Source organism: Monodon monoceros, unplaced genomic scaffold (assembly GCF_005190385.1).
Source record: "Monodon monoceros isolate NGI ecotype Baffin Bay Population unplaced genomic scaffold, NGI_Narwhal_1 Super_Scaffold_20, whole genome shotgun sequence".
In the NCBI taxonomy this organism is placed as follows: domain Eukaryota; kingdom Metazoa; phylum Chordata; class Mammalia; order Artiodactyla; family Monodontidae; genus Monodon; species Monodon monoceros.
The window spans coordinates 8,106,946-8,133,920 of NW_021703777.1; the positions used below are offsets into that span (position 1 = coordinate 8,106,946).

The 26,975-nt window shown below is 37.5% G+C and overlaps 1 protein-coding gene across 4 annotated transcripts in view; it reads right to left on the reverse strand.

Annotated features, from left to right (window-relative positions):
• Positions 1 to 26,975, reverse strand: part of FAM13A (family with sequence similarity 13 member A) — a 357,629-nt gene that overhangs the window by 218,280 nt on the left and 112,374 nt on the right. The window lies entirely within an intron of this gene.

Genomic DNA, 26,975 nt, shown 5'->3' on the forward strand with positions numbered 1-26,975 from the left:
GGGAGGGAGCTTTGGAGCCGCGGAGAAGAGTGCAGCCACAGGAGTGCGGAGGGCAAAGCGGGGACATTCCCGCACAGAGGATCGGTGCCGACCGGCACTCACCAGCCCGAGAGGCTTGTCTGCTCACCCGCCGGGGCGGGCGGGGCTGGGAGCTGAGGCTCGGGCTTCGGTAAGAGCGCAGGGAGAGGACTGGGGTTAGTGCACCACGGCTAGCCGGGAGGGAGTCCAGGGAAAAGTCTGGACCTGCCGAAGAGGCAAGAGACTTTTTCTTGCCTCTTTGTTTCCTGGTGCGCGAGGAGAGGGGATTAAGAGCGCTGCTTAAAGGAGCTCCAGAGACGGTCGCGAGCCGCGGCTAACAGTGCGGACCCCAGAGACGGGCATGAGACGCTAAGGCTGCTGCTGCCGCCACCAAGAAGCCTGTGTGCGAGCACAGGTCACTATCCACACCTCCTTTCCGGGGAGGCTGTGCAGCCCGCCACTGCCAGGGTCCCGCGATCCAGGGACAACTTCTCCGGGAGAACGCACGGCGCGCCTCAGGCTGGTGCAACGTCATGCTGCCTCTGCTGCCGCAGGCCCGCCCCGCCCTCCGTGCCCCGCCCCCCGGCCTGAGTGAGCCAGAGCCCCCGAATCAGCAGCTCCTTTAACCCCGTCCTGTCTGAGCGAAGAACAGACGCCCTCCGGCGACCTACACGCAGACCCAAGGCCAAATCCAAAGTTGAACCCCAAGAGCTGTGCAAACAAAGAAAGGGAAATCTCTCCCAGCAGCCTCAGCAGCAGCGGATTAAATCTCCATAATCAACTTCATGTACCTGCATCTGTGGAATACATGAATAGACAACGAAGCAACCCAAATTCAGGAGGTGGACTTTGGGAGCAACTGTAGACTTGGGGTTTCTTTTTGGCACCTAATTTGTTTCTAGTCTTACGTTTATCTTAGTTTAGTATTTAGAGTTTATTATCATTGGTAGATTTGGTTATTGATTTGGTTTCTCTCTTCCTTTTATTCTTTTAATATATAGATATGTATATATAATTTACCTATTTCTCTTTTTGTGAGTGTGTATGTATATGTTTCTTTGTGTAATTTTGTCTGTACAGCTTTGCTTTTACTATTTGTCCTAGGGTTCTGTCTGTCCTTTTTCTTTTCTTTAGTAGAGTTTTTAGCTCTTGTTATCATTGGTGGATTTGTTTTTTGGTTTGGTGGCTCTCTTTTTCTTTCCTTTACTTTACTACTTAAAATTTTCTTTTAATTTTTAATAATATTTATTTTTCTTTCTTTCTTTCCTTTTTTCTCCCTTTTCTTCTGAGCCATGTGGCTGACAGGGTCTTCAGCCGGGTGTCAGGCCTGTGCCTCTGAGTTGGGAGAGCCAAGATCAGGACACTGGTCCATCAGAGACCTCCCGGCTCCACGTAATATCAAACAGTGAAAGCTCTCCAAGAGATATCCAGCTCAACACTAAGACCCAGCTCCACTCAACGACCAGCAAGCTACAGTGCTGGACACCCTATGCTAAACAATGAGCAAGACAGCAACCCAACCCCACCCATTAGCACAGAGGTTGCCTAAAATCATAATAAGGCCACAGACACCCCAAAACACACCACCAGACGTGATCCTCCCTACCAGAAATACAAGATCCAGCCTCATCCACCAGAACACAAGCACAAGTCCCCTCCACCAGGAAGCCTACACAACCCACTGAACCAACCTTAGCCACTAAGGGGGAGATACCAAAAACAACGGGAACTACGAACTTGCAGCCTGCAAAAAGGAGACCCCAAACACAGTAAGTTAAGCAAAATGAGAAAACAGAGAAACACACAGCAGATGAAGGAGCAAGGTAAAAACCCACCAGAACTAACAAATGAAGAGGAAATAGGCAGTCTACCTGAAAAAGAATTCAGAATAATGATAGTAAAGATGATCCAAAATCTTGGAAATAGAATGGAGAAAATACAAGAAACATTTAACAAGAACCTAGAAGAACTAAAGAGCAAACGAACAATGATGAACAACACAACAAATTAACTTAAAAATTCTCTAGAAGGAATCAATAGCAGAATAACTGAGGCAGAAGAACGGATAAGTGACCTGGAAGATAAAGTACTAGAAATAACTACTGCAGAGCAGAATGAAGAAAAAAGAATGAAAAGAATTGAGGACAGTCTCAGAGACCTCTGGGACAACATTAAACGCACCAACATTCGAATTCTAGGGGTCCCAGAAGAAGAAGAGAAAAAGGGACAGAAAATATTTGAAGAAATTAGAGTTGAAAACTTCCCTGATATGGGAAAGGAAATAGTCAATCAGGTCCAGGAAGTGCAGAGAGTCCCATACGGGATAAATCCAAGGAGAAACATGCCAAGACACATATTAATCAAACTATCAAAAATTAAATACAAAGAAAAAATATTAAAAGCAGCAAGGGAAAACCAACAAATAACATACAAGGGAACTGCCGTAAGGTTAACAGCTGATCTTCCAGCAGAAACTCTGCAAGCCAGAAGGGAGTGGCAGGACAAATTTAAAGTGATAAAAGGGGAAAACCTGCAACCAAGATTACCCAGCAAGGATCTCATTCAGATTAGATGGAGAAATTTAAACCTTTACAGACAAGCAGAAGCTAAGAGAATTCAGCACCAACAAACCAGCTTTAAAACAAATGCTATAGGAACTTCTCTAGGTATGAAACACAAGAAAAGGAAAAGACCTACAATGACAAACCCAAAACAATTTAAAAAACGGTAACAGGAACATACATATCGATAACTACCTTAAATGTAAATGGATTAAGTGCTCCAACCAAAAGACACAGACTGGCTGAATGGATAAAAAAAACAAGACCCGTATATATGCAGTCTACCAGAGACCCACTTCAGACCTAGGGACACATACAGACTGAAAGTGAGGGGATGGAAAAAGATATTCCATGCACATGGAAATCAAAAGAAAGCTGGAGTAGCAATTCTCATATTTTGTTTTAAAGACAAAATGGTCTTTAAAATATAGACTATACAAGAGACAAAGAAGGACACTACATAATGATCAAGGGATCAATCCAAGAAGACGATATAACAATTTTAAATATTTATGCACCCAACATAGGAGTACCTCAATATATATGGCAAATGCTAACAGCCATAAAAGGGGAAAATGACAGTAACACAATCATAGTAGGGGACTTTAACACCCCACTTTCACCAATGGACAGATCATCCAAAATGAAAATAAATAAGGAAAGACAAGCTTTAAATGATACACTAAACAAGATGGACTTAATTGATATTTATAGGACATTCCATCCACAAACAACAGAATACACTTTCTTCTCAAGTGCTCATGGAACATTCTCCAGGATAGATCATATCCTGGGTCACAAATCAAGCCTTGGTAAATTTAACAAAATTGAAATCTTATCAAGTATCTTTTCTGACCACAACACTAGGAGACCAGATATCAGTAACAGGAAAAAGTCTGTAAAAAATACAAACACATGGAGGCTAAACAATACACTACTAAATAACCAAGAGATCACTGAAGAAATCATAGAGAATATCAAAAAATACCTAGGAACAAATGACAATGAAAACATGATGACCCAAAACCTATGGGATGCAACAAAAGCAGTTCTAAGAGGGAAGTTTATAGCAATACAATCCTACCTCAAGAAACAAGAAACATCTCAAATTAACAACCTAACATTACACCTAAAGCAATTAGAGAAAGAACTAAAAAACCCCAAAGTTAGCAGAAGGAAAGAAATCATAAAGATCAGATCAAAATAAATGAAGGAAACAACAGCAAAGATGAATAATACTAAAAGCTGGTTCTTTGAGAAGATAAACAAAGGTGAGAAACCTTTAGCCAGACTCATCAAGAAACAACGGAGAAGACTGAAATCAGTGGAATTACAAGTGAAGAAGGTGAAGGAAGTAACAACAGGCAATGCAGAAATACAAAGGATCATGAGAAATTCTTACAAGCAACTATATGCCAATAAAATGGACAACCCGGAAGAAATGGACAAATTCTTAGAAATGTACAACCTTCTGAGACTGAACTAGGAAGATATAGAAAATGTAAACAGACCAATCACAAGCACTGAAATTGAGACTGTGATTAAAAATTTTCCAACAAACAAAAGCCCAGGACCAGATGGTTTCACAGGTGATTTCTATCAAACATTTAGAGAAGATCTAACACCTATCCTTCTCAAAATTTTCCAAAATATAGCAGAGGGAGAAACACTGCCAAACTCATTCTACGAGGCCACCATCACCCTGATACCAAAACCAAACAAAGATGTCACAAAGAAAGAAAACTACAGGCCAATATCACTGATGAACATAGATGCAAAAATTCTCAACAAAATACTAGAAAACGGAATCCAACAGCACATTACAAGGATCATATATCATGGTCAAGTGGGGTTTACCCCACGAATGCAAGAATTCTTCAATACATGCAAATTAATCAAAGTGATAAACCATATTAACAAATTGAAGGAGAAAAACCATATGATCATCTCAATAAATGCAGAGAAAGCTTTTGACAAAATTCAACACCCACTTATGATGAAAACACTCCAGAAAGTAGGCATAGAGGGAACTTACTTCAACATACTAAAGGCCATATATGACAAACCCACAGCCAACATCACTCTCAATGGTGAAAAACTGAAACCATTGCCTCTAAGATCAGGAAGACGACAAGGTTGTCCACTCTCACCACTATTATTCAACATAGTTTTGGAAGTTTTAGCCACAGCAATCAGAGAAGAAAAAGAAAGACAAGGAATCCAAATTGGAAAAGAAGAAGTAAAGCTGTCACTGTTTGCAGATGACATAATACTATACATAGAGAATCCTAAAGATGCTACCAGCAAACTACTTGAGCTAATCAATGAATTTGGTAAAGTAGCAGGATACATTAATGCACAGAAATCTCTTGCATTCCTATACACTAATGATGAAAAATCTGAAGGAGAAATTAAGGAAACACTTTCATTTATTACTGCAACAAAAAGAATAAAATACCTAGGAATAAACCGACCTAAGGAGACAAAAGACCTGTATGTAGAAAACTATAAGACACTGATGAAAGAAATTAAAGATGATACAGACAAATGGAGAGATATACCATGTTCTTGAATTGGAAGAATCAACATTGTGAAAATGACTATACTACCCAAAGCAATCTACAGATTCAATGCAATCCCTATCAAACTACAAATGGCATTATTATTCACAGAACTATAAAAAAAATTTCACAATGTTTATGGAAACACAAAAGACCCCGAATAGCCAAAGCAATCTTGAGGAAGAAAAACGGAGCTGGAGGAATCAGGCTCCCTGACTTCAGACTATACTACAAAGCTACAGTAATCAAGACAGTACGGTACTGGCACAAAAACAGAAGTATAGATCAATGGAACAGGAGAGAAAGCCCAGAGATAAACCCACACACATATGGTCACCTCATCTTTGATTAAGGAGGCAAGAATATACAATGGAGAAAAGACAGCCTCTTCAATAAGTGGTGCTGGGAAAACTGGATAGCTACATGTAAAAGAATGAAATTAGAACACTCCCTAACACCATACACAAAAATAAACTCAAAATGGATTAAAGACCTAAATGTAAGGCCAGACACTATCAAACTCTTAGAGGAAAACATAGGCAGAACACTGTGACATCAATCACAGCAAGATCCTTTTTGACCCACCTCCTAGAGTAATGGAAATAAAAACAAAAATAAACAAATTGGACCTAATGAAACTTAAAAGCTTTTGCACAGCAAAGGAACACATAAGACAAAAAGACAACCCTCAGACTGGGAGAAAATATTTGCAAATGAAGCAACTGGCAAAGGATTAATCTCCAAAATTTATAAGCAGCTCATACAGCTCAATATCAAAAAAAACCCTAACAATCCAATCCAAAAATTGGCAGAAGGCCAAAATAGACATTTCTCCAAAGAAGATATACAGATTGCCAACAGACACATGAAAGGATGCTCAACATCAGTAATCATTAGAGAGGTGCAAATCAAAACAACAATGAGGTGTCACCTCACACAAGTCAGAATGGCCATCATCAAGAAATCTACCAACAATAAATGCTGGAGAGCGTGTGGAGAAAAGGGAAGCCTCTTGCACTGTTGGTGGGAATGTAAATTGATACAGCCACTATGTAGAACAGTATGGAGGTTCCTTAAAAAACTACAAATAGAACTACCATATGACCCAGCAATCCCACTACTGGGCATATACCCTGAGAAAACCATAATTCAAAAAGAGTCATGTACCACAATGTTCATTGCAGCTCTATGTACAATAGCCAGGACGTGGAAGCAACCTAAGTGTCCATCGACAGATGAATGGATAAAGAAGATGTGGCACATACATACAATGGAATATTACTCAGCCATAAAAAGAAACAAAATTGAATTATTTGTAGTGAGCTGGATGCACCTAGAGTCTGTCATACAGAGTGGAGTAAGTCAGAAAGAGAAAAACATGTACCATATGCTAACACATATATATGGAATCTAAAAAAAAAAAAAAAGTTTCTGAGGAACCTAGGGGCAGGACAGGAATAAAGACAAAGATGTAGAGAATGGACTTGAGGACACGGGGACGGGGAAGGATAAACTGGGATGAAGTGAGAGAGTGGCATGGACATATATACACTACCAAATGTAAAATAGATAGCTAGTGGGAAGCAATTTCATATCACAGGGAGATCAGCTCGGTGCTTTGTGACCACCTAGAGGGGTGGGATAGGGAGGGTGGGAGGGAGACGTAAGATAGAGGAGATATGGGGAGATATATATATATGTATAGCTGATTTACTTTGTTATAAAGCACAAACTAATGCACCATTGTAAAGCAATTATACTCCAATAAAGATATTAAAAAAAAAAAAGAAAAAGCTAGAAAGAACAAGTGTTATCACAAAAAGAATGAGTGTTTTACCATGACAGAAATAGTTACACAAATAACAGCAACACAGTTTTTATTTAAGGATTTCTTAGGTAATGCACAAAAGGCACACAACCTAAAGGAAAAGATAAATAATTCTGGGAAAAAAATGCTGATAATTGTTGAAGATTATGTACATTGAAGATGCATTATACTAGTCTCTCTTCTTTTGGGTATGTTTAAAAGTTTCCATAATTTAAAAAAAACGGTATAAAAAGCTTCTGAATGCAGAAGACACTCTATATAAGGTAGAAAGACAAGCTATAGATTGGAAGAAAAGAAATATCTCTTCAGTAACATGGACAACTGACATAGCATTAGTGATCCGAGTATCTAAAGTATTTTTACTAATCAATAAGAAACTAAGTAATTTTCTTATCTTTGTTTTTTTTTTAAAAAGAGACAAAAGACAAATTGAAAAACTCAGAAGAAAACACTTGGACAGTCAAGAATCTTATGAAAAGATACTTAATCTGACTGAGTAATCAGTGAAATGCATTAAAAAAGCAACAATGATGTATCAATGAATATCCATCTGTATTCATTTCCTATGGCTGATGCAACAAAACTGGGACAAATTGGGTGGCTTGAAACAGAAATTTATTCTATCACAGTTCTGGAGGCCAGAAGAGTAACAGAAATTAAGGTGAGCAAAAGGCCACACACCCCACAGAGGCTCAAGGGGGAGATAATGGTGACAGCATTACTTGGCTGTGGCTGCATGACTTCAATCTCCAATCAAGGCCGACACCTTAAATTTCTCTCTACTCCATGTTCACATGGCCTTCTCCTCTGTGTACACGTCCAAGCCCCTTCTGCCCCCTTCCTGTAAGAATACATGTGATTGCATTTAGTACCCACTGAAATAAGCTAAGACAATCCCTTTATCTGAAGATCTCTATCTTAATTACAACTGTAAAGTCCCCCTTTTTCACCAAATAGGGTAATATTTACAGTTTCCAAGGATTATAACTTGGTATCTCTGGGGGACATTGTTCACCCTACTACACCATCTTCGGGGTACATATCCTAAGGTGACTCCCAATGAGTTACACTCCTGTACTCACCTCGGGGGGGAGGCAGAACCTGTGAGTTGCCTCTGATCAAGAGAATATGGCAAAGGTTATATGATGTCACTCCCATGCTTGAGTCTTATATAATGGAACGTAATCTCAGCAGACTGGAGTGAGGATACTGCTGCTGGTCTTGATGAAATAAGCTGCCATGTTCGGAGAGGACCCATGAGACCGCCACATGGCAGGGGACTAATGTGTCCCTGAGGCCTCTAGGTCACAGCCAGTTAGAAGCTGGGGTCCTTATGCAGCTGCAAGGAAATGAGTCTACCGACAACTCTCATGAGCTTGAAAGCAGATTCTGTTCCAAACTTGAGCCTCCTTATGAAAATGCAGCCCAGCTGTTACCTTGATTTCAGCTTTGTAAGGCCAGAGACAGAGGACCCAGCTGAGTTGTGCCTGGACACCTGAGCCATGGACAGCATGAGATAGCAAACTTTTGTTGTTTTAAGGCACTACATTTGTGGTGATCTGTTACACAACAATTGAAAACTAATACAGAGTTTGGTATCTGGAAGTGGGTTACTGCTCTAACAAATATCTAAAATGTGGGAATGTCTTTGGAACTGGACAGTGAGAGGAGACAGGAAGAATTTGGGTAGCATGACAGAGAAAGCCTAAAGTGCCTTCAACAGATGTTTAGTTGACATCTGGATTTTAAGGACACCACTGGTGGACTTCCCTGGCAGTCCAGTGGTTAAGAATCCACGCTTTCACTGCAGGGGGCATGGATTTGATCCCTGGTCGGGGAATTAAGATCCTGCATGCCGTGCAGTGTGCCCCCGCCCCCCCCCCGCCCCCAAAAAAGGACACCGCTGGTGAGAGCTCAGAAGTGCTAGCCAGGCAGTAATAAGGAAGGGGTGAGGTCAAACCAGAGTATGTCATATCTTACAGAAGGAAAATAATAGGCAATGAGAGAAGGTGTAACACGCACTAGACAAACTTAGGTTGAGACCCAGAGCGTGAATTTTAGAACTCTCTTGTGTCCTGTTTACCGATGACTCGGAAAAAGATGAATTATGGCCTCCTGGGTCTTCATGTGGAAACAAAGGATAGGTCTCGGTATTTAGAACAAAGAATGCAGAAACAAATGACTTATCAGGAAGGAGAAGTAACCACAGCAAAGATAATATATCAGTCATAATGACTCCCAGGTTCCGTTCCAAAGGTACAGATCAGTCTAAAGCACATTCTTTTTTTTTTGGCCTCAACCAGGGATCGAACCCACACCCCCCTACAGTGGAAGGTACCTGGATTTTGTCAACCTAGAGTGACCTTTGCCTCATTTTAAAGCTAAAATCTCCACCCCAAGGGTGGGGGATTGCCACTATTTCTGAACCTGCAACTGTGTTTGAGCATGTTGTCGCACTGTGCAAGCCCATCTGGAACTCCATCTCTACATGGAAAATCACACTTGCCTCTTCAGGAATATGCATGCACCCATAGCTTAAACTTCCCTGATCCTGCTGTGCTGGGAGACAAGGCTTTGAGAGCTATCTCCCTGTCTCCTTACTTGTCACAAGGAATAAATGCTTCTGCTTTAATCAAAAGTACTTGGTGTGTTCATTTGGCTAAGCACCCCAAGTGATGGATGCATTGTGCCCAGTAACAGAAGAAAATAAGAAACACGTTATTGGAAACTGGAGGAAGGGAGATCCTTGCTTTGTTGGCAGAAAGCTTAGTGAAACTGTATCCTGCATTATGTGGGAAGCAGCATGTGTAAGCAACAAGCTTGTATATACAGTGCAAGAAATTTCCAAGCAATATTTTGAAAGTACCACCTGATTTCTCCTTGCCACTTACGGTAAAAGCTGAGAATGAGACAGAGACAGAGAGAGACAGAGGAAAGGAGAGGGAAGAGAGAGGGAGGGAGAGAGGGAGAGGGAGGGAAGGGGAGAGAGAGAGAGAAACTGAGGTTAAAACTTAAGTAAACAGGAAATAGGACTTGATTTAAAAGTTGACTCTACAGATGGCAAAAGACACTGAAATTAAGAGACTCACTGTCAGGAAAGCAAGCTCCATAGAAAAGGTTGAGACTGTGATGATATAACCTTTTGCTAAAACCGCAGAAAGATCAAAACCTCAGACTATTCAGTTAGACAAAGGTCCCTATCAGGTGATTAAGGGTGTGTCTCACAGATCCTTTCAATTAAACCAGAGAGCCTCTAGGAACTTAAAGGCACTGCCCATCAGCCATTTTAGCATGAGCCTGAAATACAGAAAGGATTATCTTGGAAAGATCTGAGGGGATGTGTCTTTTTTCTCTACTGGAGTGAATCCCAGTGAAATTCACAGAAGACTAGTAAGTTTTTGAGAAATTTATTTCAGCAGAAACACTGCCAACTTGGAATGCAAGAGACAACAAGGGTACAAAATGAAAGGAGGCCATTAGATTTCCAAAATTCTATTGGCAGGAAGCAGGCTGATAAAGCCACTCAGCTGCAAATGTGCTGCCTTCCATCAAAAATGAAGGATGACTCAGAGGGCAGAACCAAGAACCAAGAGGGTGAAGTTGAAAAGCGTGGACAAGTATTCCCAGGCTTTGAAACCTAGTCAACAGATTTGCAACATTTGCTGGGCTGGATATCAGAAATGTCACTAGCCAGTGACTTTATTTTTTTATCTTGAATTTCTTCCTGTTTGAACCAGAACATCTATTGTTATCCTATGTTTGTTCCAGCGATATATGTTAGGTGTGTTGCAGCAAATAACTTCTCTCTCTAGTTTCATCCTCTAAGGAGGCCTTTCTCAACCACAGAGTAACAGCCAGTTTTGAGATGTTGCCAGCTATCTGTTGTAACAAAGTAGACACTTCTGCCTTATTCTGAAACTAAATTAGATTCAAGGTATTCTATATAATACGTTTACTCTCAATCGTTTTTATTACAGTATGTTTCTTTAGTCAGATATAAGGGTAAAGCTTCAGTTAAGGAATGTATGGATCCTATCACTTAAGACCTTTTGCATCAATTCTGCAGTAGTCTGCTGGAAATTGCTGTGGCAATTATAACTTTCTGCCATAGGGTTATTTCCATTCAGAAAAGCTTGTCAATTTTAAATTTACCCCTTTTTAAATATCCAAGACAAAACAAATGAGAAACAATGTAAGGAGAGGATTCTGGGAAGATAGTGGAGTAGGAAGCACCAGACATCTGTCCCCCTACCCAGGTAACAATTACACCAGCAGAATTTGTCTGATTAAATATTTTGGAGCTCAGTAACATCCAGGGAAGGCTCAGACAGTAAGCCATGATTAAGTTTGGTCAATTTTAGCTCTTAGCACAGTAGCCACTCATCCCCCACCCCAGCCATGTGGCAGGGAAGCTATTCTCAGGTTCCTTGAGCAGCGTGCACACAGCTTGTGGGAGCCAGCATAAGCAAAAAGGACCCTGTCTTTCAAATATTGGGGAGCTGTGCTCTGAACGCTGACTGCTGCTTCTGAGGTGCAAAAAGGTGGGCAGGCATTGCTGCTGCACCTCCCTCCCTTGTTGAAAGCCCCTCCCTCTTAGCTGAAGTGACTTCTTGGGGATTTAAAGGGCTGACACCCCTTTTTATGCCACTTTGACTTTTTTCCATTTTCCTCTTTTGGGAGTCAGACATTCAAGACTAGGACATTCAAAAACAACTGCATATATGGGGAAAATTAGAAAGTGACTGTGCATGTCCAGGGAAAGGCTCAAAAAAGACCTGAGAAGACCTTAAGTTCATACTTAAGGCTGATGTTGGTACAAAAAAAGTCTACAACAATCAAAATCAAAAACCAAAACCAAAACCAATCAACAGCATACCCCAGGCAAGGAGGAAAATCTGATTTCCAGAGTTACTACATTATTAGATTTACATGTCTTTTGTTCAACAAAAAAATCACAAGGCATACAGAGACAGGAAAATATGGCTCATTCAGGGAAAAAAATAAATCAACAGAAACTGTCCTAGAAAAAGATTTGATGGAAGATATACTAGATAAAGACTTTAAAACAAATGTCTTAAAGATGCTCAAAAAACTAAAGGAAGATGTCGAAAAGTCAAGAAAATAATGTGTGAACAAAATGGAAGTATCAATAAAGAGAAAGAAAACCCAAAAAGGAAGCCAAAAGAAATTCTGGAGATGAAAAGTACAGTAACTGCAATGAGAAATTCACTGGAAGGATTCAAAGACAGATTTCAGCAGGCAGAAGAAAGAATCAGTGAACATGAAGATAGGACAGTGGAAATTATTGAGTCTGAGGAAAAGGAAGAAAAAAAGATCTAAGAAAAGCAAACAGAACCTGTGGGACACCAGCAAGTACCAACCTACACATCATAAGAGTCCCAGAAGGAGAAGAGAAAGAGAAAAGGGCAGAGAAAATATCTGAAAAAATAATTAATGAAAACTTCAAGATGAAAGATATGAGTATGAATATCCAAGAAGCTCAAAGGACTCAAAGACCTACACTAAGACACATTATAATCAAACTTTGAAAAGAGAGAAGTGAATCATCACATACAAGGGATCCTCAATTAGATTATCAACAGATTTCTCATCAGAACTTTGGAGGCCAGAGACTGATATACTCAAAATGCTAAAAGAGAGAAACTATCAACCAATAATTATATCTGTGGCAAAAATGTCCTTCAAAAGTGAGGGAGAAATTAAGATATTCTCAGATAAACAAAAGCTGAGGGAGTCAGTGACCAACACCCCTGCCCTGCAAGAAATGCTCAAGGGAATCCTGCAGAGTGAAATGAAAGGACAATAGGCAGTAAACTGAAGCTGAATGGAGAAATAAATATTTCAATAAAGGTAAATACATGGGGAATTATAAAAACTTGTGTCACTGTAACAGTGGTAACTACACTTTCTGTTTTCTACCTAATTTAAGAGACTAATACACTTAAAATACAAAAAAATATATTAGTTTAAAAGCCAGTAGTACTATAACTTTGACTTGTAGCTCCAAATCTAAGAGACTAGTGATTCAAAAGAATTATTAGTAACCCCAATATCAAAACCAGACAAGGACACTACAAGAAAACAAATTACAGGCCAATATCCTTAATTAACATAAATGCAAAAATCTTCAACAAAATATTAGCAAGCCAAATTCAACAATACATTAAAAGGATCATACACTATGGGATTTAGATGCGAAGATGGTACAACACCTGCAAATCAATGTGATAATGTGTCATTAACAGAAAGACAAAAATCATATGATCATTTCAACAGATGCAGAAAAAGCATTTGACAAAATTCAATATTCATTTACAATAAAAGCTCACATCAAAGTGGGTATAGAGGGAACATACCACAATATAGGCCATATATCAGGGGTCCCCAAACCCCAGTTCCTGTTGGGAACCGGGCCGCACAGCAGGAGGTGAGCAGTGGGCGAGTAAGCAAAGTTTCATCTGCCGCTCCCCATCACCCCCCATCATTCTCGTTACCTCCTGAACCACCAGCCCGCCGTCCATGGAAAAACTCTCTTCCACGAAACTGGTCCCTGGTGCCAAAAACGTTGGCGACCACTGCCATATATGACAAGCCTGCAGTTAACATCATACTCAATGGGGAAAAGCTGAAAGATTTTCCTATAATAACAGGAACAAGAAAGGATGCCCACTCTCAACCCTTTTATTCAACATAGTATTGGAAGTCATAGCCAGAGTCATTAGGCAAGAAAAGCAAAGACATTCAAACTGGAAGAGATGAAGTAAAACTGTCACTCTTTGCAGATGACATGATGTCATATATAGAAAACCCGGAAGACTCCACCAAAACCGGAGCTGTAAAGGAGCAAAGTTTTTGTATGTTACTGGAGTAAAGCTGGTATTTATTCAAATTAGAGTATTAAAACTTTAGGACAGTAAATGTAATCCCCATGGTAACCACAAAGAAAATAGCCATCGAATGGACAAAAAAGGAAATGAGAAAGGAATTTAAACATTTCAGTACAAAAAAAATCAACTTAACACAAGAGAGAATACTAATGCAGGAACTGAGCTACAAAGAAGTTATAAGGCTTCCAATTATATAAGATACGTAAGTCCTTGGGATGTAATGTACAACAGGAGAAATATTAACACTGCTGTATGTTTTATAAGAATATATTTAAACAGAATAAATCCTAAGAGTACTTATCACAAGGAAAAAATTATTTTTCTTTTATTTTGTGCCTATATGAGATGATGGATGTTCACTAAACTTACTGTGGTAATCACGATGTATATAAGTCAAACCATTATGCTGTACACCTTAAACTTATACAGTGCTATATGTCAATTACATCTCAATAACACTAGAAGAAGAAAAAAGCTATAAGGCATATAGAAAACAAATAATACAATGACAGAAATCCCTACTTATCAGTAATTACTTTAAATGTAAATGGACTGAACTCTCCAATCAAAAGACAGAGAATGGATAAAAATACATGATCCAACCATATGCTATCTACAAGAGACTTGAGATTCAAAGACACAAACAGGTTAGAAGTAAAAGGATGGAAAAAGATATTCCATTCTTATAGTAAGCAAAAGAGAGCAGAGGTGGGTATTCTAGTATCAGACATAACAGACTTTAAATCAAAAAAGGTTTCAAGAGACAAAGATGGTCATCATATATTAATCAAAATTTCAATACAGCAAGAAGATATTATAATTACAAATATTTATGTATCTAATGACAGACCATCAAAGTATGTGAAAGACAAATGGACAGAACTGAAGGGAAAAACAGACCATTCAATAGGAGTTGGAGAGAGTTCAATGCCCTACACAGAACAACAGAAAGAACAACCAGAGAGAAGACAAATGAGGAAATACAGGACTTAAAAAACAACAAACCAAACAGATCCATCAACATATACAGAATATTCTACCCAACAACAACAGAAAGCCCACTCTTCTCAAGTGTACCTGTGACATTTCCCTGAATAGACCATGTGTTAGGCCACAAATTAAGTCACAACACATTTTAAAAGACAGATATCATACAATGTATCTTTTCTGACCATAATGGGACAAAGTTAGAAATCAATAACATTAAGAAAATTGGAAAATTCACAAAATTGTGGGATTAAATAACACATGTTTAAGCAGTCAGTGGATCAAAGAAAAATTGTCAAGGCAAATTAGAAAATATTGATACTTAGAGATGAATGAAAATAAACCACAACAAACCAAAACTTATGGGATGTAGCAAAGTGGAGCTAAGGAATAAGCTTATAGTTATAAACACATTAAAAAACAAAAAAGATCTCAAATCCAAAACCTAACTTTACATCTTAAGGAAATAGAAAAAGAATTTTTAAAAAATCCAAAGCTAGCAGAAGGAAGGAAATAATAAAGGTTGGAGCAGAGATAAATGAACTAGAGAACAGAAAAACAAAAAAGTAAATGAAACCAAAAGATGGTTCTTTGAAATGATCGACAAATACACACACACTCACACATACACACACACACATATATATACATATATACACACACACACACACACACAATGGAATATTATGCAGCCATTAAAAAAAATGAAATACTGCCATATGCAGCAACCTGGATGAACCTAGAGAATATTATGCATAGTAAAACAAGTCAGAAGAGACAACTACTGTATATCACTTACATGTGGAATCTAAAAAAATAATACAAATGAGTGTATATGCAAAATAGAAACAGACTTACAAATATAGAAAATAAACTTGTGGTTACCAAAGGGGAGAGAGAAGGTGCAGGAACAAATTAGGGGTATGGGATTAATAGATACAAACAACAGTATACAAAATAGATAAGCAACAAGGATATACTGTACAGCTCAGGGAATTATACCCATTATCTTGTAATAAGCTATAATGGAATATGATCGGCAAAAATAATGAATCACTGTGCTAGACACCTGAAACTAACACAATATGGTAAATCAACTATACTTCAGTAAAAAAATATATATATGTGAGGAAATGCTAAAGATCACACAAAAAACTGTATAACAAATGAATTCAGCAAAGTAGCAGGATACAAAGTCAACACACAAAACTCAATTGTATCTTTATACACAATGAACAATGTGAAAAGGAAATTACAAAAACAATTCCATTTACAATAGCATCAAACAGAATAAAATACTTAGGAATAAATTTACCAAGGAGGTGAAAGACTTATACAATGAAAACTACAAAACATTGGTGAAAGAAATTAAAGAAGACATAAATAAATGAAAACATACCAAATGTTCATGGATTAGAAGGCTTAATATTGTTAAAATGTGACTACTACCCAAAATAACCTACAGATTTGATGCAATACTTATCAAAATTTCAATGGCATTTTTCACAGAAATAGAAAAATCCATCCTAAAATTCATACGGAATCTTAAGAGACACCTAACAGCCTAAACAAACTCAAAAAAAGAGAAGAAAAATAGAAGACTCACACTTAACTTACTGAAGGCTACAGTAATCAAAACAGTGTGGTATTAGCATAAAGACAGACATACAGACCAATAGAACACAGAGCTAGAAATGAACCCTAGCATATATGCTCAAATGGTTTTTTGACAAGGATGCCAACACAATTCAATGGGAAATGGACAGTCTTTTCAACAAATGGTACTGGGAAAACTGGATATCCACATGCAAAAGAATGAAGTTGGCCCCTTACCTAGCACCATATATAAAAATTAACTCAAAATGGATCAAGGATCTAAAACAATAAAACTTTTGGAAGAAAACAAAGGACAAAAGCTTCATGACATTGGATTTGGCAATGATTTCTTGGATATGACGCCAGAGACACAGGCAACAAAAGAATAACAGACAAACTGGACTTAATGAAAATTTAAAAATTTTGTGCACCAAAATACACTATCAACAGGGTAAAAAGACACCCAGAGTGGGAGAAAATATTTGTAAATCATGTATCTGATAAGGAGTTAATAACCAGAATATATAGAGAACTCCTAAAACTCAACAACAACAAAAAACAACCAACCTGATTCAAAAAGAGCAAAGGATTGGAATAGACATTTCTCTGAAGACATACAAATGGCCAATAAGCACATAAATGATGCTCAACATCACTAATCATTAGGGTAATTGCAATCAACACTGCAATGAGACATCACCTCATACCCATTGGAATGCCTAATATCAAAAAAAAAAACCAGATAATAATAAGTGCTGGTCAGGATGTAGAGAAATTGGAATACTTGTGCACTGTTGTTGGGAATGTAAACTGGTATAGCCACTATGTGAAATAGTATGGTGGTTCCTCAAAAAATTAAAAATAGAATTACCGTATGATGCACCAATTCCACTTCTGGGTATATACCCCAAAGAATTAAAAGCAGGGTTTAGAAGAATATTTGTACACCAATGTTCATAGCAGCATTATTCACGATGGCTAAAACGTGGAAGCAACCCAAATGTCCATGGATGGATGAACAGATAAGCAACATGTCATACAGTGGACCCTTGAACAATCAAAGGGGTTAGAGACAGGGATCCCTGTGTAGTTCAAAATCTGCATGTAACTTTAGAGCCGGCCCTCCAAACCCATGGTTCTGCATTTGTGGATTCAATGAACCTCATATGGCGTAATACCATAGCATTTATTGGGAAAAAAAAAATCCAGGTACTGTATAAATGGATCTGCAGAGTTCAAACCCAGGTTGTTCAAGCTTCAACTATATATACATACAATGAAATATTATTCAGCCTTAGAATAGAAGGAAATTCTACTATATGCTACAACATAGTTGAACCTTGAGGATATTAAGTAAAATAAGCCAATCATAAAAAGACAAATACTGTATGATTCCACTTACATGAGGTACTTAATAAGATGTGCAAAATCATAAAGACAGAAAGTATAATGTTGGTTTCCAAGGGCTGCGGGGGAGGGTGGGAGTTAGTGTTTAATGGGTATAGAGTTTCAGTTTTACAAGATGAAAAGAGTTATGGGGATGGATGTTTGCACAACAATGAATGTTTTTAAGACCACTGAACTGTACACTTAACAATGGTTATGGCAGTAAAATTTATGTCATGTGTATTTTAGCACAATAAAAATACAGTAAAAAAAAAAAAAAAAGCAAAGTAAGGAATGCTTCTTCCTCTGTACTGCATATAAGGCAATTGAGGACATTGACATCTGGTTATCATGGCCCTTCAGTGATGACTGCTTAATGAAAGGCAGATAAAGTGATGAGGCAAGATACACTTGCAATAATCATATTCACATTAACAACATATTAAAGCTATACATTATATCCATTGCAGCACTTAACAATAGCAACATTAATGTTTACTCTTTAGTAGAACTAGTCTGTTCACCTTATTATACGTTGAAGTCAGGATTTAGATTAAAAGCCAACTTTCTAAAAATTACTTTTAAAAATTAGCCATATTTTAACTTCTCCTGTTAAATAATATTTGAAGATTATGTCTAACGGCTGCTTTTACTTACCTACATGTTCTTAAGATGCCTTCATAAACATCTTGTCTAAAGTCTGCTGTGCCATTTTCTAAATTTTCAGTGTTATGAAAATTTGGGTGTGACCTTGAATGTGTCTCACACTCACTCAAGGGTCATGTGTCATGCATGTCAGCTGGGACAATGGTTGAAGATCATTCTGGTCTAGTTCTAGTCTAAGCATTCTCAGTGAGGGATATATTACCCCCAGTGGGGCATATTGGTTCTTGCAGGATGGGTGAAAAAAACCTGCTCTTTTTATATATAAAGCACAGATATTTACAGTACACACACAGAAATATAGTATATCTACGGTGTTTAAGTTTAATTGGGGAGGGTATGCGATTAGGAAAAAAATTCTAAAAAGGATCCTTATGGGGATGATAATGAAAGAAAGGTTGAGAAACGCTGCTCTGGCCCTGCCATTCTTACTGGGAATGTTGAATGCTGGCTCCTACTATAGGATCCACCTGCAGGTGAATGAACAATGCAAAGAAGCTGGGGCTCTTGGAGCAAGGGGCTCGATGGAAAGATCAAGGAAGTGTTTGGGATTCTGAATTAGAAAAATGAAGGTTCAAGTCCTGGATCCACTATTTATATAGTGTAGCTTTCAGAAAGTTGCTTAACTGAACCCTGGTTACTTCATTTATACAACAGATATTGCTAATAGTAGATGCTGTAGAGATCTTATGAGAATGCAAAAAGTTATGTGAAAAATGCTTTGCAAAACTATGGGGCCAGAAAATGATCAGGGCTTACGAGGGGCTTGGATAAAGGGAATAGCTGACTAAAAGGGACATAAGGGAACTGTTGGGAATGAAGGAAATGGTCTACAATCTAAGTTGCGGGGGTGGTAATACGACGGTATGACTTTGTTGAAACTCAGAACACTATACTACAATGGATGTGTTGCACACTATGTAAATTGTACCTCAATATCCCAACTTTTAAAAAAAAAGTGCCTTGCAAACTATAAATAATCATGCCAGTGCTTTCTATTATGAAGAGTAAGATTCTAGCTTTCGAAGTAACACTATTGGCCTACACTGAACTTGCAATTGCCTAAAATTCTCTAGCCTTTTCTTAGGAATTGCTATTAACCTAGGTCTTTCTACTTCTGATCTCTCTTGAGAATCAACATTCAAGACTAAACATTTATTTACTGTAAACATCAACCTGCTAAGTCTCCATCCATTTTTTCCATCTATGATAAGATAAAAAGAAACAACTAACATTTTCGTAGTGGTGTTCAGATCTTTTATTTCTAACCTTGCTATATGACATATTAGTTATCCTTCTCAGCTTTGTTTCATTCACTACTTTCATATGCATAAAGTCTTCTATATCTTAATCTAAATCATTAACAAAAGGCTTAAGTAGGTAGAGAATGATGAGATACTTCAACTGCAAACTCTTTTTGGACTGTCATCATTTGATTCATCAATACCCTTAGAATACGCTTGTTCACCGAGGCCTGAATATACCTAATTTCATTATCTTTACATCACATTGCCCAATCTTGTCCACATACATTATGTGCAAATAGTACGTCCTCAACTAATTATTTCGCAATAAAAAATTCTGACGTGATGAAACATTCCCCCTTATTTAGTTCTTAGAAAAAAAAATTTTATTGAAAGCAATCACTGGATGCCAGGTTTAATAACCATTTTAAAAGGTGTAAAAACTTCCAAATGTATTCTGTTCTATTAATGAATCTATTGTGATTGACCTATATTTACTTATACGTTATAAATAAAATATTAGTACAAATGAAGACTTGGAAGATTGTTTTAAAAGATAACATTCAATAATAAAGCTCCTGGTGCTCTTTCAAGATGGTGGAGGAGTAAGACGTGGAGATCACCTTCCTCCCCACAAATACATCAGAAATACATCTACATGTGGAACAAATCCTACAGAACACCTACTGAATGCTTGCAGAAGACCTCAGACTTCCCAAAAGCCTCAGGAGCAGCAGATTAAATCTCCACAATCATCTTGATGTACCTGCATCTCTGGAATACCTGAATAGACAACAAATCATCCCAAAATTGAGGTGGTGGACTTTGGGAGCAACTGTAGACTTGGGGTTTCCTTTCTGCATCTAACTTGCTTCTGGTTTAATGTTTATCTTAGTTTAGTATTTAGAGTTTATTATCATTGGTAGATTTGTTTATTGATTTGGTTGCTCTCTTCCTTTTCCTTTTTTTAAATTAATATATATAGATATATATTTTTCCTTTTTCTCTTTTTGTGAGTGTGTATGTGTATGCTTCTTTGTGTGATCTTGTCTGTATAGCGTTGCTTTTACCATTTGTCTTAGGGCTCTGTCTCTCCATTTTTTCTTTTTTCTTTTAGTATAGTTTGTAGCGCTTGTTATCACTGGTGGATTTGTTTTCTGGTTTGGCTGCTCTCTTCTTTCCCTCACTCTTTTTTTTAAATTACTTTTAAGTTAAAAAAAAATTTATTTTAATAACTTTATTTTATTTATTTCTTTTTTCTTTCTTTTTTTCTCTCTTTTCTTCTGAGCCATGTGTCTGACAGGGTCTTGGTGCTCCGGCCGGGTTTCAGGCCTGTGCCTCTGAGCGGGGAGAGCTGAGTACAGGACATTGGACAACCAGAGACCTCCTGGCTCCACACAATATCAAACGGTGAAAGCGCTCCCAGAGATCTCCATCTCAACATTAAGACCCAGCTCCACTCAACGACCAGCAAGCTACAGTGCTGGACACCCTATGCCAAACAACTAGCAGGACAGGAACACAACCCCAACCATTAGCAGAGAGGCTGCCTAAAATTATAAGGTCACACACACCCCAAAACACACCACCGGACGTGGTCCTGCCCACCAGAAAGACAAGATCCAGCCTCATCCACCAGAACACAGGCACCAGTCCCCTCCACCAGGAAGCCTACACAAGCCACTGAACCAACCTTAGTCACTAGGGGCAGACACCAAAAACAATGGGAAATATGAACCTGCAGCCTGCGAAAAGGAGACCCCAAACACAGTAAGTTAAGCAAAATGAGAACACAGAGAAAAACACAGCTGATGAAAGAGCAATGCAAAATCCCACCAGACCAAACAAATGAAGAGGATACAGGCAGTCTACCTGAAAAAGAATTCAGAGTAATGACAGTAAATATGTTCCAAAATATTGGAAATAGAATGGAGAATATACAAGAAACATTTAGCAAGGACCTAGAAGAACTAAAGAGCAAACAAACAATGATGAACTACACAATAAATGAAATTTAAAATTCTCTATAATGAATCAATAGCAGAATAACTGAGGCAGAAGAACGGATAAGTGACCTGGAAGATAAAATAGTGGAAATAATTACCACAGAGCAGAATAAAGAAAAAAGAACAAAAAGAACTGAGGACGGTCTCAGAGACCTCTGGGACAACATTAAATGCACCAACATTTGAATTATAGGGGTCCCAGAAGAAGAAGAGAAAAAGAAAGGGACTGAGAAAGTATCTGAAATTATAGGGGTGGTATAGGGAGGGTGGGAGGGAGGGAGACACAAGAGGGAAGACATATGGGAACATATGTATATGTATAACTGATTCACTTTGTTATAAAGCAGAAACTAACACACCATTGTAAAGCAATTATACTCCAATAAAGATGTTAAAAAAATAAATTATAGTTGAAAACTTCCCTAATATGGGAAAGGAAATAGTCAATCAAGTCCAGGAAGCGCAGAGTCCCATACAGGATAAATCCAAGGAGAAACATGCCAAGACACATATTAATCAAACTATCAAAAATTCAATACAAAGAAAAAATATTAAAAGCAGCAAGGGAAAAGCAACAAATAACATACAAGGGAATCCCCAAAAAGTTAACAGCTGATCCTTCAGCAGAAACTCTGCAAGCCAGAAGGCAGTGGCAGGACATATTTAAAGTGATGAAATGAAAAAACCTACAACCAAGATTACTCTACCCAGCAAGGATCTCACTCAGATTCGACGGAGAAATTTAAACAGGCAAAAGTTAACAGAATTCAGCACCACCAAACCAGCTTTATAACAAATGCTAAAGGAACTTCTCTATGTAGGAAACACAAGAGAAGTAAAAGACCTACAATAAGAAATCCGAAACAATTAAGAAAATGGTAATAGGAACATACATATCGATAACTACCTTAAATGTAAATGGATTAAATAATCCAACCAAAAGACATAGACTGGCTGAATGGATACAAAAACAAGACCAGTAAACATGCTGTCTACAGAGACCCACTTCAAACCTAGGGACACACACAGACTGAAAGTGAGGGGATGGAAAAAGATAGTTCATGCAAATGGAAATCAAAAGAAAGCTGGAGTAGCAATTCTCATATCAGACAAAATGGACTTTAAAATAAAGACTATTACAAGAGACAAAAAAGGACACTACATAATGATCAAGGGATCAGTCCAAGAAGAAGATATAACAATGTAAATTTTTATGAACCCAACATAGGAGCACTTCAATACATAAGGTAAATGCTAACAGCCATAAAAGGGGAAATTGACAGTAACACAATCATAGTGGGGACTTTAACACCCTACTTTCACCAATGGACAGATCATCCAAAGTGAAAATTAAAAAAGGAAACACAAGCTTTAAGTGATACATTAAACAAGATGGACTTAATTGATATTTATAGGATATTCCATCCAAAAACAACAGAATACACATTCTTCTCAAGTGCTCATGGAACATTCTCTAGGATAGATCATATCTTGGATCACAAATCAAGCCTTGGTAAATTTAAGAAAATTGAGATAATATCAAGTATCTTTTCTGACCACAATGCTATGAGACTAGATATCAATTACAGGGAAAAATCTGTAAAAAATATAAACACATAGGGGCTAAACAATACACTCCTTAATAACCAAGAGATCACTGAAGAAATTAAAGAGGAAATCAAAAAATACCTAGAAACAAATGACAATGAAAACACAATGACCCAAAACCTATGGGATGCAGCAAGAGCAGTTCTAAGAGGGAAGTTTATAGCAATACAATCCTACCTCAAGCAACAAGAAACATCTCAAATAAAACCTAACCTTACACCTAAAGCAATCAGACAAAGAAGAACCAAAAAACCCCAAAGTTAGCAGAAGGAAAGAAATCATAAAGATCAGATCAGAAATAAATGAAAAAGAAATGAAGGAAACAATAGCAAAGATCAATAAAACTAAAAGCTGTTTCTTTGAGAAGATTAACAAAATTGATAAACCATTAGCCAGACTCATCAAGAAAAAAAGGGAGAAGACTCAAATCAATAGAAGTAGAAATGAAAGAGGAGAAGTAACAACTGACACTGCAGAAATACAAAGGATCATGAGAGATTACTACAAACAACTATATGCCAATAAAATGGACAACCTGAAAGAAATGGACAAATCCTTAGAAAAGCACAACCTTCCGAGATGGAACCAAGAAGAAATAAAAAATATAAACAGACCAATCACAAGCACTGAAATTGAGACTGTGATTAAAAATCTTCCAACAAACAAGAGCCTAGGACCAGATGGCTTCACAGGCGAATTCTATCAAACATTTAGAAAAGAGCTAATAACGATCCTTCTCAAACTCTTCCAAAATATAGGAGAGGGAGGAACACTGCCAAACTCATTCTATGAGGCCACCATCACCCTGATACCAACACCAGACAAAGATGTCACAAAGAAAGAAAACTATAGGCCAATCTCATTGATGAACAGATGCAAAATCCTCAACAAACTACTAGCAAACTGAATCCAACAGCACATTAAAAGGATCATACACCATGATCAACTGGGGTTTATCCCAGGACTGCAAGGATTCCTCAAAATATGCAAATCAATCAATGTGATCAACCATATTAACAAACTGAAGGATAAAATCCATATGAAAATCTCAATAGATGGAGGAAAAGCTTTTGACAAAATTCAACACCCATTTATGATAAAGACTCTCCAGAAGGTAGGCATAGAGGGAACCTACCTCAACATAATAAAGGCCATATATGACAAACCCACATCCACCTTCGTTCTCAATGGTGAAAAAAACTGAAAGCATTTCCACTAAGATGAGGAACAAGACAAGGTTGCCCACTCGCACCACTACTATTCAACATAGTTTAGGAAGTTTTAGCCACAGAAATCAGAGAAGAAAATGATATAAACAGAATCCAAGTCAGAAAAGAAGTAAAGCTGTTACTGTTTGCAGATGACATTATACTATACATAGAAAATCCTAAAGATACTACCAGAAAACTACTAGAGCTAATCAATGAATTTGGTAAAGTAGCAGGATACAACATTAATGCACAGAAATTTCTTGCATTCCTATACATTAATGATGAAAAATCTGAAAGAGAAATTAAGGAAACACTCCCATTTACCACTGCAACAAAAAGAATAAAACACCTAGGAATAAACTTACCTAAGGAGACAAAAGATCTGTATGTAGAAAACTATAAGACACTGATGAAAGAAATTAAAGATGATACCAACAGATGGAAAGATATACCATGTTCTTGGACTGGAAGAATCAACATTGTGAAAATGACTATATGACCCAAAGCAATCTACAGATTCAATGCAATCCCTATCAAACTACCAATGGTATTTTCCTCAGAACTGGAAAAAAATTTTCACAATTTGCATGGAAACACAAAAGAGCCCGAATAGCCAAAGCAACCTTGAGAAAGAAAAAAGGAACTGGAGGAATCAGGCTCCCAGATTTCAGACTATACTACAAAGCTACAGTAATCAAGACAGTATGGTGTTGGCACAAAAACAGAAATATAGATCAATGGAATAGGAGAGAAAGCCCAGAGATAAACCCACGCACATATGGTCACCTTATTTTTGATAAGCGAGGCAAAAATATACAATGGAGAAAAGACAGCCTCTTCAATAAGTGGTGCTGGGAAAACTGGACAGCTACACGTAAAAGAATGAAATTAGAACACTCCCTAACACCATACACAAGAATAAACTCAAAATGGGTTAAAGACCTAAATGTAAGGCCAGACACTATCAAACTCTTAGAGGAAAACATAGGCAGAAGACTCTATGACATAAATCACAGCAAGATCCTTTTTGACCCACCTCCTAGAGTAATGGAAATAAAAATAAAAATAAACAAATGAGACCTAATGAAACTTAAAAGATTTGCACAGCAAAGGAAAACATAAACAATATGAAAAGACAACCCTCAGAATGGGAGAAAATATTTGCAAATTAAGAAACTGACAAAGGATTAATCTCCAAAATGTACAAGCAGATCATGCAGCTCAGTATCAAAAAAACAAACAACCCAATCCAAAAATGGGCAGAAGACTAAATAGACATTTCTTCAAAGAAGGTTTACAGATGGCCAACAAACACATGAAAGGATGCTCAACATCACTAATCATTAGAGAAATGCAAATCAAAACTACAGTGAGGTATCGCGTCACACCAGTCAGAATGGTCGTCATCAAAATAATAATAATAATAATAAAGCTACTAATGCTTCTTGGAATTGAGGTGAGGCAATGGAAACAAAATTTTCCAGAATCGTTTTTGTACCTGCAGCCCTTCCACCCACCTCCCTGGCAATGCTTCCCTTCTTAAGAACTAAGATGTTGGTGTTTCCAGGTATTCAATTTATATTATGTATCTCAGCTTCCATTTTTTCCTTCTCATACTGCAGATTTTATAAACAATACCATTTACTATTAATTCAATTGATGAGTTAATCTTTTCTACTTAAAAGCACTAATAGAACATAAAACTTCCTAAATGAAAATTCTAGTCTACTATATCAACAATTACCCAACCATGTCTATATAATAATCAATGTCTTAAATAAATTAGAAAAATTTACATCAATTATTTAGAGGTTTTAAAATATCCAGATGATCGATTGGTAACTGAGTTCCCAATCACTTAGCGGGATAACTAATTTTTAAAAAATTTATAATGGATTACTCGATATGTTTCAATCTATTTTAGATACATGGTTTCAACCAAAACAGTGAAAAAGTAACAACTGACTGTTATTAAGGATAGTTATTATTAAACCTACAATGATAAATATCAGATAGAAATTGATATCCTTAAAATGAAGATCGGGATATTGTTATTGTCATTTCCAAGAGTTTTCAAAACATTTGCCGTGTTATAGTAAAACAAAATACGTCCTTAAGTATCTTACAGAAAATCTGTCAGTAGTCTACAGGCGAGGAGAAAACTGAGGTATAGGCAAAGGTAGATGGGGTTTTTCCAAACCACTACCAGAATTAACAGAGATTAAGTGTTGGTGTCTCAAAGATATTGTTTGTCTGAAAGGCTCACAATCAGAAAGGATCTAACAGATTCTGGGTGAAGAGGAGTGCCCCAATGCAAAATCTCACTGAAATCTTCCATGACTCCCATCTTTATACAAGGATGAGGCTGATGTTAAAACAGCATATCAATAGCAATGGG